Below are 13,382 nucleotides of genomic sequence, written 5' to 3'. Positions count from 1 at the left end.
AAGCATCTTCTCCACCATTCAAAGGTGTTGAAGGTGGAAAAGACACCATAGATGGCCCATTAGGACTACCTCGACTCGAACCAGCCCAACTTCCAAGTCCACACAGTGTTGATTCAGGCGAACCAGCCATAACCCTTGTCTTTGTGTTTTCTTGGTGAAACAAAGACCTAGCCATTTCCCTGGTGAAACCAGTCAAATAATCATCCTCATCACTTTCAGTTTCATGGGCATTCATGATTTCATGATTTGATAGAGGAAAAAGAATAGTTGTGGTGGTGGCGTTAGTCTCTGGCTCTGGAGAAAGGAGAAAGGAAAAAAGCCCTTCCACGTTTTTCTTTTTATAGTTCATTAATTACTGTTGTTTTGTATTTAATTAATTATTTAATAATTTACTTATAATAATTAAATCGGATCGGATATTATCTGACGGATATCACCAGACTCCGCATATGCATCCGCATCCGAAATGGTTTCGGATTGCAAAATTTATCCGATCTGAATCTGAAATCCAAAATTTTCAAATAATATCCGATTTTTCTAATACAAATTCGAATCGGATTCGAATATTTGGATATCCACTTGAACCCCTACATTGATCCCTGTAAATTGCTAGAATATCGGAAAAACCAATGAGATGATCAAGTGAGGTCTGTATCTCTTCTTCAAGATGGTTTTCCATGTCTGGCCGCTCTCCAAAATCAGTCTATTTACTCCCAACAAATCATTGAACTTTTCAACAATGTTATCTGTGGCACGAATATAATGTGAAACAGCAGGGCTAAGAAGAATGGATCTCTCTTAGGTCCCATGTTTTTAGTGAGATGAAACACTTTAACAGTTTACTAGGGCTTAGAATATGCTATATAGGCATCAATATTTTGTGCAAAAGTAAGAGGAGATTCTTTATGCACCTTGCAAGTTGATTATGCAAACGTCAGTAGGGAAGTTAAAGGTTGAGTGAGCTCTACGACCTCTAGATAACATAGTTGTTGCAAGACCTAAAGTTGACATTACAATGGCAATGCACCCATGATTTCTTAAGCATGGTCAACCTGAAGGATATAAAAATGTCTTCCTTGTTAGGAAAAAAAGAAACACTGGAAGTCCCCAGGCATGGTTTTGTTTTGAAAATTGATTCTTCAAGGTTACTAGGGATATCAATATTAAAATGAGGCTGGCTTAAAAATGAGACAAAAGTATTGGGATTAACGAATAAAATTGAAATAGAAATATCCATTGTGTATCGTATTATATTGTTCGTTAACTAAAAATTTGAGGATTATAAAGAACAAATACCTTCTCTTAATTCATGGAGCAATTTAAGAAGTGACTTCAGATGCAATACTCTCCCTTTCTTGCTCAGTTGTGTTATGGAAAGCCACATAATCCTTTCGATGCTTAATAATGAATTGTTCCAAAGCTTCAATGCTTTCAAGTTACCAATATACAATAAAAATTAGAGATATGAGCAACAAATAAACCAATCGAATCCAATTAAATGGAAGTAGATATATAATGTATGTATCGGATTGAGTGTAGATTAAGTGAAGGGTAACTTGTGTGGAGGCTTGTGCATGGTTAAAGATGCCAATATGGATGGAAGTTTGGACTGTCGAGACAAAACCAATTAAGATATATATACAATCGTGACAGGAGTCAAATGTTTTTACTAACCTCAGGGTACCACCCTAGTGAAATAGCCCCGGAATGTACAATGTCCTTAAAATCGTGAGTTGTTCCCCTGCTTTTTAAGATTGCTTGGCCATGATTAAAAAAGACAACTGTGAGTATTTGCAATGATAACTTTTTAAATTTGATGAAAAATAAAGCATATGGGATCATACCAAAATTAAAAGACAATTTGTAATTGCCGCGGTAATGACTTTTAGGTGGCTTCTTATCGGGTGTGATTGGCTTAAGGACTTGTTACATGTATAATGTTGAGTAAATTCTCTATAGAGATACTGGTTTGCATCCGCGTTAATACAATTAATTGGGAGAAACTGAGTAAACATAGGGCAGGAGTGTTTTTCATCAGCTAGAAGTTCTAGAAGCTCTTGATGTTTAGCGAAGAGCAAATGGTCCATATTCTCAACATGGATTTGTAGAGCAGATAAGCTGGGGTACAATTTTTTAAGAGCGAAGTTCAAGATTCTTGAAAGAGATTCTTGTAGATACAGCCAACGCGCAGGCTGAAACTTGAAGATTTCAGCTTGATTATGTCGTTCATCAGAGTTGGCTTCTAAAGAAACATGATCAGATGTCTTGTACACATATTTGTAGAAATAGCACACACCTCTAGGTTGGTGTCAGAGTCATACTTTATGAACAGCAGGGGTTATATAGGACAACACATATATATATTGTGACCAGAAACTTCATTGTGTAGATAAACAACTCATCCGTCATCATGGGTTGGGTATATAGCATATGTATGATGTAAAGGATGTTTTTAGTGATCCTTACAAATGTAGGTTTGATCAAGGGATTGGGATGATTGGATTGAATTGATCGAGTTTGTATGGACGAACTGCCTACGTATCAAGTTCTCTCTTTAGGTGGGGGGGGGGAGAACTTGAATCAGGTCAGATGTAGTTCCTCCTCTTCTTATATAGGCAAAGATGCCCACGCTTCCTTCTCTCCTGCATCAGGTCAAGTTCTGGACTTGATGACATTCAATAAGCCATGAAGGCGTCCTGCGGTGGAGTAATGGCGTGCGTATCTGAAGCTCCGGTCTTTAAGGTGATAGTTAGGCCATACGTTACTAGCCATTGTGGTGCTGGATGATGTGATCGTTCTGGTCGTCTAACATTCTGGACATGGGAATTCTGGGAGCAAAGTGTTCTAGTGCTGATGAGGTAGCTTCACTTGTATGAGCTGATCATAAGGGACTTGGACGCATAGATGAGTGTTACCGTCCTGGTGTGCTGGACACGTGCTTAATATTGCTGGAAGTGTATATTACTCCTTCACACAGCCCCCTCTCACCAGGTCGTTTGTTATTGTGTAGCAATCTGGTGAGAGATTTAAGTTGTCGTGGATGGCGTGGGACGGTTGATTTGAAAAGTTACAACTGAAATGCCTCGTAATGTGGAGAGATGTGGCATGTTAGGGTTAAATAAAATGATTGCGCTGCTTTGGAAAATGAAGTGGTGGCTTGTGATATATGCCTGGAAAACTGAAGCGTTCGTCATTTGCATCCTTGAATTTAAATGGTACAGGTTAGTTTCTACCATTTTTGCTTTGCGTTTCCTTTTCTTTGCTGCTTTTTTCTTTTGTTAGGTTCGCTAAGCTTTAGAGTCATATATTTGTTGTTGGTGAGTTGTACAAGAAGAGGAAGTATATCTTATTCTAATGATACTCGATCTGAGGAGATTCAAGATGTGTCATTAAGTGAGGAGATAGAGGAGGTTGGTTATGAATCTATGGTCATGGTGGCAAGTAGTTCTAGTGCATCATCCTCTAGTGGGTTGCCTCCTAAGGTTGTAGACAAGTGAGCTCTAAAAAGCTTTGGTGATTTGAGGCATGCGTATGATATTCGTGTAAGCGATCTGGAGATTCATGGACTGGGTGAGGACGCTGACGTTTTTAGTAACGCGTTCGTCCCCCGTGACTATGGTGTGGTTATCTGTGAGGGGCAACTGAGAGCGGGGTTGAGGTTACCGTTGTCTAGGCTGACATGTGAGTTTTTAAATATTTGTAAGAAAGCGCCCTACCAGTTCGTTAGGAACACATGGCGTTTGCTTAGGGTATTCGATCTTTTGAATGAGTGGAGAATACAACATTGGTGTTGCGGATATTGCTGAGCATTTTGTTGTGAAACGATCTAGAGCTAACAAATTTAGCTTATAGACTTTGACTGGAAAGTCTAGCGTTCTGGACGCGGTTAGTAACGAGAAAAGGCCATTTTTTATAGTTGGGAATTATTGCACCTCTGGGTTTAGTGTGGAGACTAGGGTTTGTAATTTTACTGGTACATACTAGGTTGTTTGGTTAAACCATGCCTCTATTTTGTATGTTGATAAGTATGTACTATAACTAACTGACCTTTGACTTTTTTATGTTACAGAGGTCGCTATTTCCAAGAAGAAAGGACGTAGTGTGATAGAGAAGTTTGCTTGTCTGAGTCGTGCTGAGAAACGGGAGAAGTTGCCTGAAGTGGCTAGCTACTTTGTTGAAAGAGGAGGACGCGGGATCAAGGCAAAGAGGAGCCAATAGAAGAAGAGGTCCAGAGGTCAGGACGTCATCAGGTCATCTAGTGGTTTGAGTATGGAGCGTGAAGATAGTGGGATTGTGAGTCGAGAGGCTAGGAAGAATAGCAGGTATACTCAGGAGCGACCTAGCGGTGGGGACGATGGTCATAGGTAGGTGAGGTGACCTGAAGGCGAAAAGTCTGAGGTCGCTGCTAGGGGGAGAGGGCAGGAGGACGCCCCCTTCGACCTGGATGACATCGCCGCCAGCCTTCATGAGGGGAAGAATACTCTGAAGAGGAAAGCTGAGGAGTCTGAAGGGCGAGCTGTGAAGGTCTCTAAAGGGTATGGGCACGTTGTTGGGAGCAGCTCGGGTGCTGGTAGTGTTGACACTACAAGAGATGAGGCTTTTAGCTATGCTTGTAAGAGTAGCAAAAACTAGCTAATCCATAGCAAAAGGTCTTTTGCCACGCTTATTGTAACATTGCAAGGGCGTTGCAGCTTTTGGCGAAACAAAAGATAATTGGCAACACTTAAACCGTTGCTAATACTCTTACTATTTGGTACACACAAAAGCGTTGCCAAAAGCTCCTAAAAGCATAGCAAATAATATTTTCATTTTCTCATTTTTATAATGTATAATAATTTATAAAAATTATTAGCAACATTTTAAGCGTAGTTAAAAGAGAATATTGGCCACCCTTTTTTATGCGTTGCAAATAGTGTTGCATTAGCTATGCTTGAAGGCGTAGCAAAAAATTACTTTTGTTTCACATTCAATTGAGTTTTGGCAACACATTAGCTATAGCAAAAGATGGTTTGTAATCCAATACAGTAACAAGCTTTGGCAACACTTTGAAGTGTGATTAAAATCGGGTATTCATTTGTTGTTGACCACACTTCTAAGCATATCCAAAATTTCTACAATTTACCCTAGTTTTCCATTTCTTCCATGCTTTCCTTGTTTTGTCTTCAGTAACAATTATATACAGAGATATTAAACCATCAAACAAATCTAATCAAACTTTCTTTCATAAGTTCAATAAATAGAAGTTATAGACTTAACCAATTTTAAGTACCATAAATAATAGAACATCACAATATTAATAGTTATCCATCATTACATCCAAAATGTTCATGTCTACTTAAACTCCTCGTAGATATTTTGTCAAACTTCATAACGCATTCGCCCCGCCAAGGGAACCTCAAAATCTCCCTCATAACTTGAACAAATTCTCCCCACAACTTGAATTCTGCATGCAATTGGAAAAAGGGTAGTGAGATTCATATATACCTTGATATGAAATAGCAACTAGATGCACATTTAATGGTCAAGTAAATTAGGCATGAACAAACTATATATAAGACTTTCCTTAAGGATTTTGAATAAGTGTTGTATCGGTTAAACATGCTACAAGATCAGAAAATTTCTCATCAACCAGCCTGAGCGAAAATAGACATATCTTTCTCAATATAGTTTGGAAAGAAACAAATCCAATTAGGTTCTAGACTCATAGAACTACAACTTATCTTAAGACCTTGAAAGCTAAATCTTATTCCGAAAATCGCAGACGTTGACTGAACCTACTGAACTATCAGCATACATAGTAATTCGCTACTCTGGACTAAAACAGTCATAACTTTCACTATATAACTTAGAATGGAACAAACCAAAATGGATATAAAACTGCACTTGAAAGTTTACAGCTTCCTTTCAGACCAATCAAGCAAATTCCACATAAACATTTTTAAGGAAATCGACTAAACACAGAACATGGGCTGGAAAATCTTAGTTAACATAGTTGTACTAAAACAGTTGTATCTTTTTCTATATATATTGGATTGAAACAAATCCAATTGGATATCAAAGTTAAGTAAGAGTTATACAACTTCTATTTGAACCTCAAAACCTAGTTCTTACTCACAAATCCACACAAGTCAGCACAATAGACCACTAAAAGAAAAGACAAACAAAACTAAGTTTATTCTATTTGTCATAACTTCAAACTCTACAAACCCAAGTTTCTAAGTTTTAGAAACATATCAACTCCAAATCAATTTTAGTAGAGAAAACACGAGAATCAACTCACCTAAATCAAGTCTAGTCGAAATTGATTTGAAATCCGCCAATAATCAACTTGAGTTACTTTTCTTCTTCAATTAAAAATTTAGCAATACAACTCCCTTGATGCTTGAATTCCACCTTGGTACTGATTACATGAAGAAGAAGACCCCATCAATGAAAAATGTCCCCTAAAAATGTTTTTCTTTTAATTAGTAATACCCGATAGATTTTCTAGAAAGAGAAAGAACCGAACAGAGAGTTCTCGAGAAAGAGAGAAAGAACGTATGTTTTCTTTTCCAGCACAATCTCATTAGTTATTTCACTTGCCATGCATTAGTGCACCATAGACCCATTATTAAAAGTAGGGGCCCAACTCAATCCGACCCAAACAAATCCCAAAATTTGGGGTTTTACAGAACACCCTAAGATAAAACAAAGCACCCACATACAGATCCAGTATCCATCCTTATTTAACCCCATATTGCAACTTCTACCAAGTCCAAACATTTCCACACAAGGTAATTACACTTCCCCATCAATGTTTAATATGATTAGATAATATATACTACATTAGTGCAAGCTATGCAAAGTACCTTCATTACAACTTTGGTTTTCTTGTTTGATCCAATTCTGAACCTAGTTACTTCCATTACCATCACATTTATTTGGACTTACAATTAAGCTATCGTTCCACATTATACACACAATGATATATAATGTAACATTGAGTAGTACTAGAATAATGTGAATTAGAATATGAGAGAACAAGATCCCAGGCATAGCATATTTCTATTAGAATTACATGACCTAAATCGCATATACTATGAAACTATACCACAAAAACAACCTGACCGAAAAACTAAGTAATTGCAAAAATATTTTGAATCTTGACGTGCTTCTAAATGGTCTTCCAAGCAAGTTTACGAATCTTGATCCAAAAATTAACATCTTATTTAACCTACTCACAACATAACTAACACCTCCAAAATGTTTACAAGATCTATCCTTCAACTGACAGACCTATAGGAAAACACTAACAGCTATGCATAGCCAGCAGAAGAATATATTACTAATTAGAACATGTACAATCATGTCATAGATTCAGAGTGTCGGTGATAGTGCATCCAATCTTCATAGAACTATGTCACATTACTTAAAAGCAGTTATAATGATAGTGCATCCAATTCCAATCTTCATATATGTTGCATTACATCAAGCCTTTTTTAGCAAAACATAAACAATAGCAAGTCATAGCACAAAAATATATTTCCAAACTGAAAATAACAAACATAGCCTAAAATTTAATTAGTTCAAGAGAACACATACAATTGAATAGTTGTTTCCTTTAGTTGGTTTAACTACTAACATCCGTTGAACAATACCAAGTATGTGCAAACAGCCTAAAAAACAATATAGTTAGATATATATTAGCATCTAAATAAAATGGAATGCTAGTGTCAAGTACCTTCCTAGTTTGATCCCAAAGATTTCTCGAAGCATTCTCAATTTATAAGGTGCCCTTAATAGCTCCTGCATCCTACTTGAAGAAAACAAAAACAGTGAGGTGGCAGTAAAAAGTCTAATAGCATAGACAAACAATGAAATATGGCTATACCATATAATTTGTATGAATTATACAAAATATGAGCTTTTAAAACAAAACAAATCAATTTGATGCTATTAAAACAAAACAAAAGGGGAGCTTTTGTAACAAAACAAATCAGCAAACAAACCCACAGGCAAACCCCTATAAGAAAACTAGCAATCCAACCCCAAATCAGCTTGTAATTGAATTTAATAAAAAATTTAAGGAAACAACTAACCATCCTTGTAACTTCTCGAGCCACAATCAAATCCCCAAATTTGCTAACATAAGTCAACATCAATCCAATTCCTAAATCCAAACCCCAACAATGTAAACAAAACAAAATTCATCTAACAAAGCCCCACACAACAATGAGAGAAGTAGGGAAATTTAGAGAAAAGAGAAAGGGAGATACTTCACTTACTGAGAGAGATGTGCGCGTGGGAGGATTTGGGTTTTGATTTCGGGTAGAGAAAGAGAAAGAGAGATAAGGGAGTCGGTGTTAAAGGTAGAACAAAGGGCTTTCCCTTTTTCTGGGTTTGTTTGTTTTATTGCTTTGCTTTGTTTTTTAATTTTTCATGAAAGTTTGGGCGGTTGATTCTAATTTTTCATGAAAAATATGGGAGGGTCACTGAAAAATCAGCGGCAAGTATAATAGGGCGCGGTAGAAAATGGGTTCCAAGTTCCAACTTGCAGCATGAAATGGTGGCTCATAAAATGCATAGTCACATTTTCCTCAAAGTATCAGCAATGCTCAATTCTGTAGCAAAAACTAGTCAGTATTTGCTACACTAGAAAGCGTGGGTGGTGACAGTATTAGCAACACTTGAAAGAGTAGTAAAAAAAATAAGTATTTGCTATGCTCAAAGGCGTAGCTGATGAGATTTAATGGAATATAAAATCAATTTTTGTTTTTTTTTAAATGTAAAATAACTTTAGCAACGCCAGTAAGTGTAGCCAAAACTAGCAAATAATTTGTACTTCTAGACAAGATTAGCAACACTATGTAGTGTAGCAGAAGGTTAACATTTGCTACAAATATTAGGCATAGCAAAAAGTTTTGTAGCAAAAGGTCCATTTCTTGTAGTGTGAGCAAACTAGAGGGAAAATTGTGCGTAGTTCAAGGTCGAGGGCCCAGGTTAGGTGGTGGTACTGAAATTGTTCCAATGGGAAGAGTTCTTCTGGTAAAGGTAAGTACATTTTGGAACACAATCTGGAGTATGTGAATGAGCAGTCGAGCCAAAAATTGTTCGTGAAGAGGTCAGACATTAGTTACATGTCTGCACCTATAGCATCTTGTTTATTGGAGGGGATGCCTCTAGATGGAGATAGGAAGGATCTTGATTCTAAAGGTCAAGAACAGACTTGAGGGCTATGGACCTGGCACATTGTTTGGTAAGTGCTCAAGTTTTTTTGCTGTTTGACCAATTTTGTTACCTGTACATGCTGTGTGTTGGGGTTGTAACCTTGTGTGATTGGGTGCAGCTTATAGTTGGCTACCAAAACCTGAAGACTGCGGCCCAGATCACGGAGATGGAAAAATGCGAGCTTGAAAGGGTGAAAGATGAGCTAGAAATAGTTCGGGTGGTGTAACAGTCTGAGCAGAAGGAGCTCAGCGATCTGAAAGCTCAACTCGCTTCCATGATGCTGGAGAAAATGGTCGGAGTTAATGAGCTGAGCGATCTAAAGGGGAAGTTGGCCACAATTAATGACTTTGTTGAAAAGTGTAAAACGGTCACCCTCTAGGCTAAAGAGGCATACGATTCGATGCGCGCTGACCTAGACGAGTTAAAGCAGAAGCATGAGTAGCTCAAGGAGGAATATGCTCGTGTGGTTATACATGGGATGGAGGCACCCTCAGTCGTAGATGCCAATGTCACTATTTCCCTTGTACCTGTTGCTGCTACTCCCGTTGAGAACCTTCCTGGTGATAATGAACTGGACACTAGCATTGTGGACCCTCTTGTTGTGACTCCGACCAAACATGCCTCCTCCACTGAACTGGACCCTCTTCAGGTTGATACTTTTGAGCATGTTATTTGAGAAAGTTATATGAGTTGTCTCTTCCTTTCATTGCTCTTCCTTTCATTGGCTTGGGCCTGAAATATTAGAGCTGGTTTCCCGGGCTTGCCTGGGCAGTTCGCCTTATTCTTGGTTGTATGGCATGGGCCAGATACATTAAGAGCTTATAACCTTGGGAAACCTGAGCAGTTTGCTTCTATAATGGGTATTTGTTTAATAATAGAACGAACTGGTTTCCCGGATTGTTCTGGGCAGTTCATTATATGATGAATGCTTACTAACCGAGTTGGTTTTTTAGGATGTCCCAGCCACTCAGTTAGTAGATGAACTGGTTTCCTGAGTCTGTTCAGGCAGTTCGTTCTTTTACATTTATGAAATGCATGTTTATTCTCCTTGCTTTTTTTCTTGATGTCTTGAATGCAATTTTCCTGATGTTGTTGCACTTGTCTAGTGTTGTAGGTCCCAACTGGTAAGAAGTGTCCAGTTTATGTAGCCTTTGAGCTCGATTGAGCATCTTGCTCTTGTAGATCATTCTTCACTGAGTCACATTTAGCGTTGTAGGTTTCAACTAGTGAGGAGTGTTAAGGCTATGTAGCCTACGAGCTTGACTGAGCGTCTTGCTCTAAGAGAGCATTTTCACTGGGTTGCGTCTAGCATTGTAGGCTTCAACTAGTGAGAAGTGTGAAGGCTATGTAGCCTGTGGGCTCGAGTGAGAGTTTTGCTCGTAGAGAGCGTTTTCCCCTGAGTCGATCCTAGCATTATAGGTTTCCACTAGTGAGAAGTGTTGATGCTATGTAGCATGTGAGCTCGAGTGAGTGTCTTGCTCGTAAAGAGCGTTCTCCATGTTAGAGCGTTATACTGACATAGGACTTGAGCACGTGTTTCGCATGTTTGAGGAGGCGAAACGTTTGTGAGCAGAAATAGTAACCGCCTTGTGTTGTGGAATTTGAAAAGATGGTGGGTTGTACGGCACGTCGATTAGGGTTTCGATGTATTAATGGTATGTTTTGGGAAGTGAAATGGTTTACCCTAAAAAACTTTTCGTGAGAGGTTTAGGGGTACTGGTTCGTTATTTCCCTCAAGCTATTTTCCAAAGTTCTAGAGTGCTTCAAGTTAGTTTCCATCTTCTTTTCCTTTCTATTCTTTTCTGACATGTAAGTTTTGTATGCTTCTTTGCTAAATGTTGTGTTGTCAATGGAGTGTAGGTTGGCTAGGCTAAATGGTGATGACGATGGAATTTTGGTCTCTCCAATGGGTAGGGTGAGGGAGGGCTCTCCCCTCATTTTGAATGAGATCGATTTCTTGTCGTGTCATAGGCATGATCTGGGTAAGCGGAAGGCTATCGCTTCTGACTTGAGGACCACTAAGCGGTCCAAAATTGTGGGTCACTCTAATTCTGGTTCACGTAAGCGAACTGGAGGTGTGGTGTTCAAGTGCCCGAGTTCTAAGGGTGGGGTCGACCTGAGTGCTTACAATCGTGGTGTGGCAGGCAAGGGAAAAGTTGTTGCTGGAGAAAGTTCTGAGACTGGTTCGTTAGGGAGGCGGGGTGGCGACCTGGGAAGAGACTTCATCTATACTGGGAAGACAGGGAAGAAGCATGTAGTGAAATGATCTGACTGCAGCTTCGGGTCAGCACCCATAGCTAATTGTCTTTTGGAAGGGATTGTCTTGGAAGGTGATAAAGAAGAGCTGGAAGGCCAAGATTTGGACAAGACTTTGGAGACCATAGATATGGCTTGCTGTTTGGTAAGCTTTTAATCTTCTCTGGTCCCTTTATGTCTTATTGGTGAGAGTAACATTGATGTTTCTATTTGTAGTTTCTTGCTGGGTATCAGAAATTGAAGCATACGGCCCAATTTATGGAAGCTGAGGAAAACGACGTGGGCAAGGTAAAGAAGGAACTGTTGAGCTTGCAGCTCTCTCGAGAGGCTGACAAGAAGGAACAGGAGGATTTGAGGAAAATGCATCAGGATATTGTATCTAGGAGGTTGTCGATGGTCAGTTTGACACTTGACTTGCAGGAAAGACTAGGTGCAGTAACTGAGTACGACAAGCACTGTAAGTCGGTTGCACAAAAGGCTCAGCGGCCATATGATCGAGTGTGCCAAGATTATGTGTTGGTGGAGGAGACGTACTTTCAATTTAAAGAAGAGCGTGAACATGGGGTTCTAGGTACAAGTGTGCTTGTCGTACCTGGAGATGCTAGTATCGCTCCGTCTACCAGTATTATTCCTGCTGAGCGAGCAGACGTGCCTGCTGATGATAAGCATGTTATTACTAGTGCTTCTTATGGATTTCTTCTTCCTTTGTGTAAGTTGTGAGGTTTTGAATACTTCTCTCTAATTTCATATTTGTAAGTAGTTGTAAAATGATAGAACTAGTTTCCTGGGCTTGCCTGGGCAGTTCGCTTTTGAAATGGTTGGGGCGTGGCCCAGATACATTAAGAGCTAATACCCTGGGGAAACCTGGGCAGTTCATGTTATTGATAATGTAGCGAACTGGTGTCCACATAAGTGGTTGTTCGGTTATTTTGAAGAACTGGTTTCTTGAGTGTGTTCAGGCAGTTCGTTTGGTTTGCGTGTTATGGAATGCATGATGTTTACTTTCATCTGAATGCTTGCTGCATGTTGTTTTGATATCCCAGTAGGTAGTTAACCTAGAGATGTACGTCCCATTGTCTAGGAAGACTTAGGATTCTTGTGAAGTATTTGATTCGATTCGAGGGGTAGTTTGGGTTCTGTATTCGTTGAACTCGGGTGAGCTCGAGTGGGCGTGTCGCTCTAAGAGAGCGCTCGTCAGTGAGTTGAGCATAACATTATAGGTCTTTAACTATTAAGAAATGTGAAGGCTATAAGCCTGTTAGCTCGAGTGAACGTGTTAGCTTAAGTAAGCGTGTTGCTCTTGGAGAGCGTTCTCGCTGAGTTGAGCCTAGAGTTGTAGGTCTTCGACTAGTAAGAAATGTATATGATATGAAGCATGTGAGCTCGAGTGAGTGTGTTAGCTTAAGTAAGCATGTTGCTCTCGGAGAGCGTTCTCGCTGAGTTAAGCCTAGAGTTGTAGGTCTTCAACTAGTAAGAAATGTATAGGCTATGGAGCCTGTGAGCTCGAGTGAGTGTGTTAGCTTAAGTAAGTGTGTTGCTCTCAAAGAACATTCTCGCTAAGTTGAGCCTAGAGTTGTAGGTATTCAACTAATAAGAAATGTATAGGCTATGGAGCCTGTGAGCTAGAGTGAGTGTGTTAGCTTAAGTAAGCGTATTGCACTCGGAGAGCATTCTCGCTGAGTTGAGCCTAGACTTGTAGGTCTTCAACTAGTAAGAAATGTAGAGGCTATGGAGCCTGCAAGCTCGAGTGAGCGTGTTTAGTGGAGGATGTATGAGCTCCTGGGGAGCATTTTAGTTCGCATATGCATTTTGGGATGCAGAACGTTTGAGCTCTTGGAGAGACTGATATGCATTGATGCAAACATGAACTATTTGTATAGTGTTAAGAGTATGAAGTTGTGCAAATGGATCTTTTATTG

Source organism: Coptis chinensis, chromosome 9 (genome assembly GCF_015680905.1).
Source record: "Coptis chinensis isolate HL-2020 chromosome 9, ASM1568090v1, whole genome shotgun sequence".
In the NCBI taxonomy this organism is placed as follows: Eukaryota; Viridiplantae; Streptophyta; class Magnoliopsida; order Ranunculales; family Ranunculaceae; genus Coptis; species Coptis chinensis.
This window is presented reverse-complemented; position numbering follows the sequence as displayed.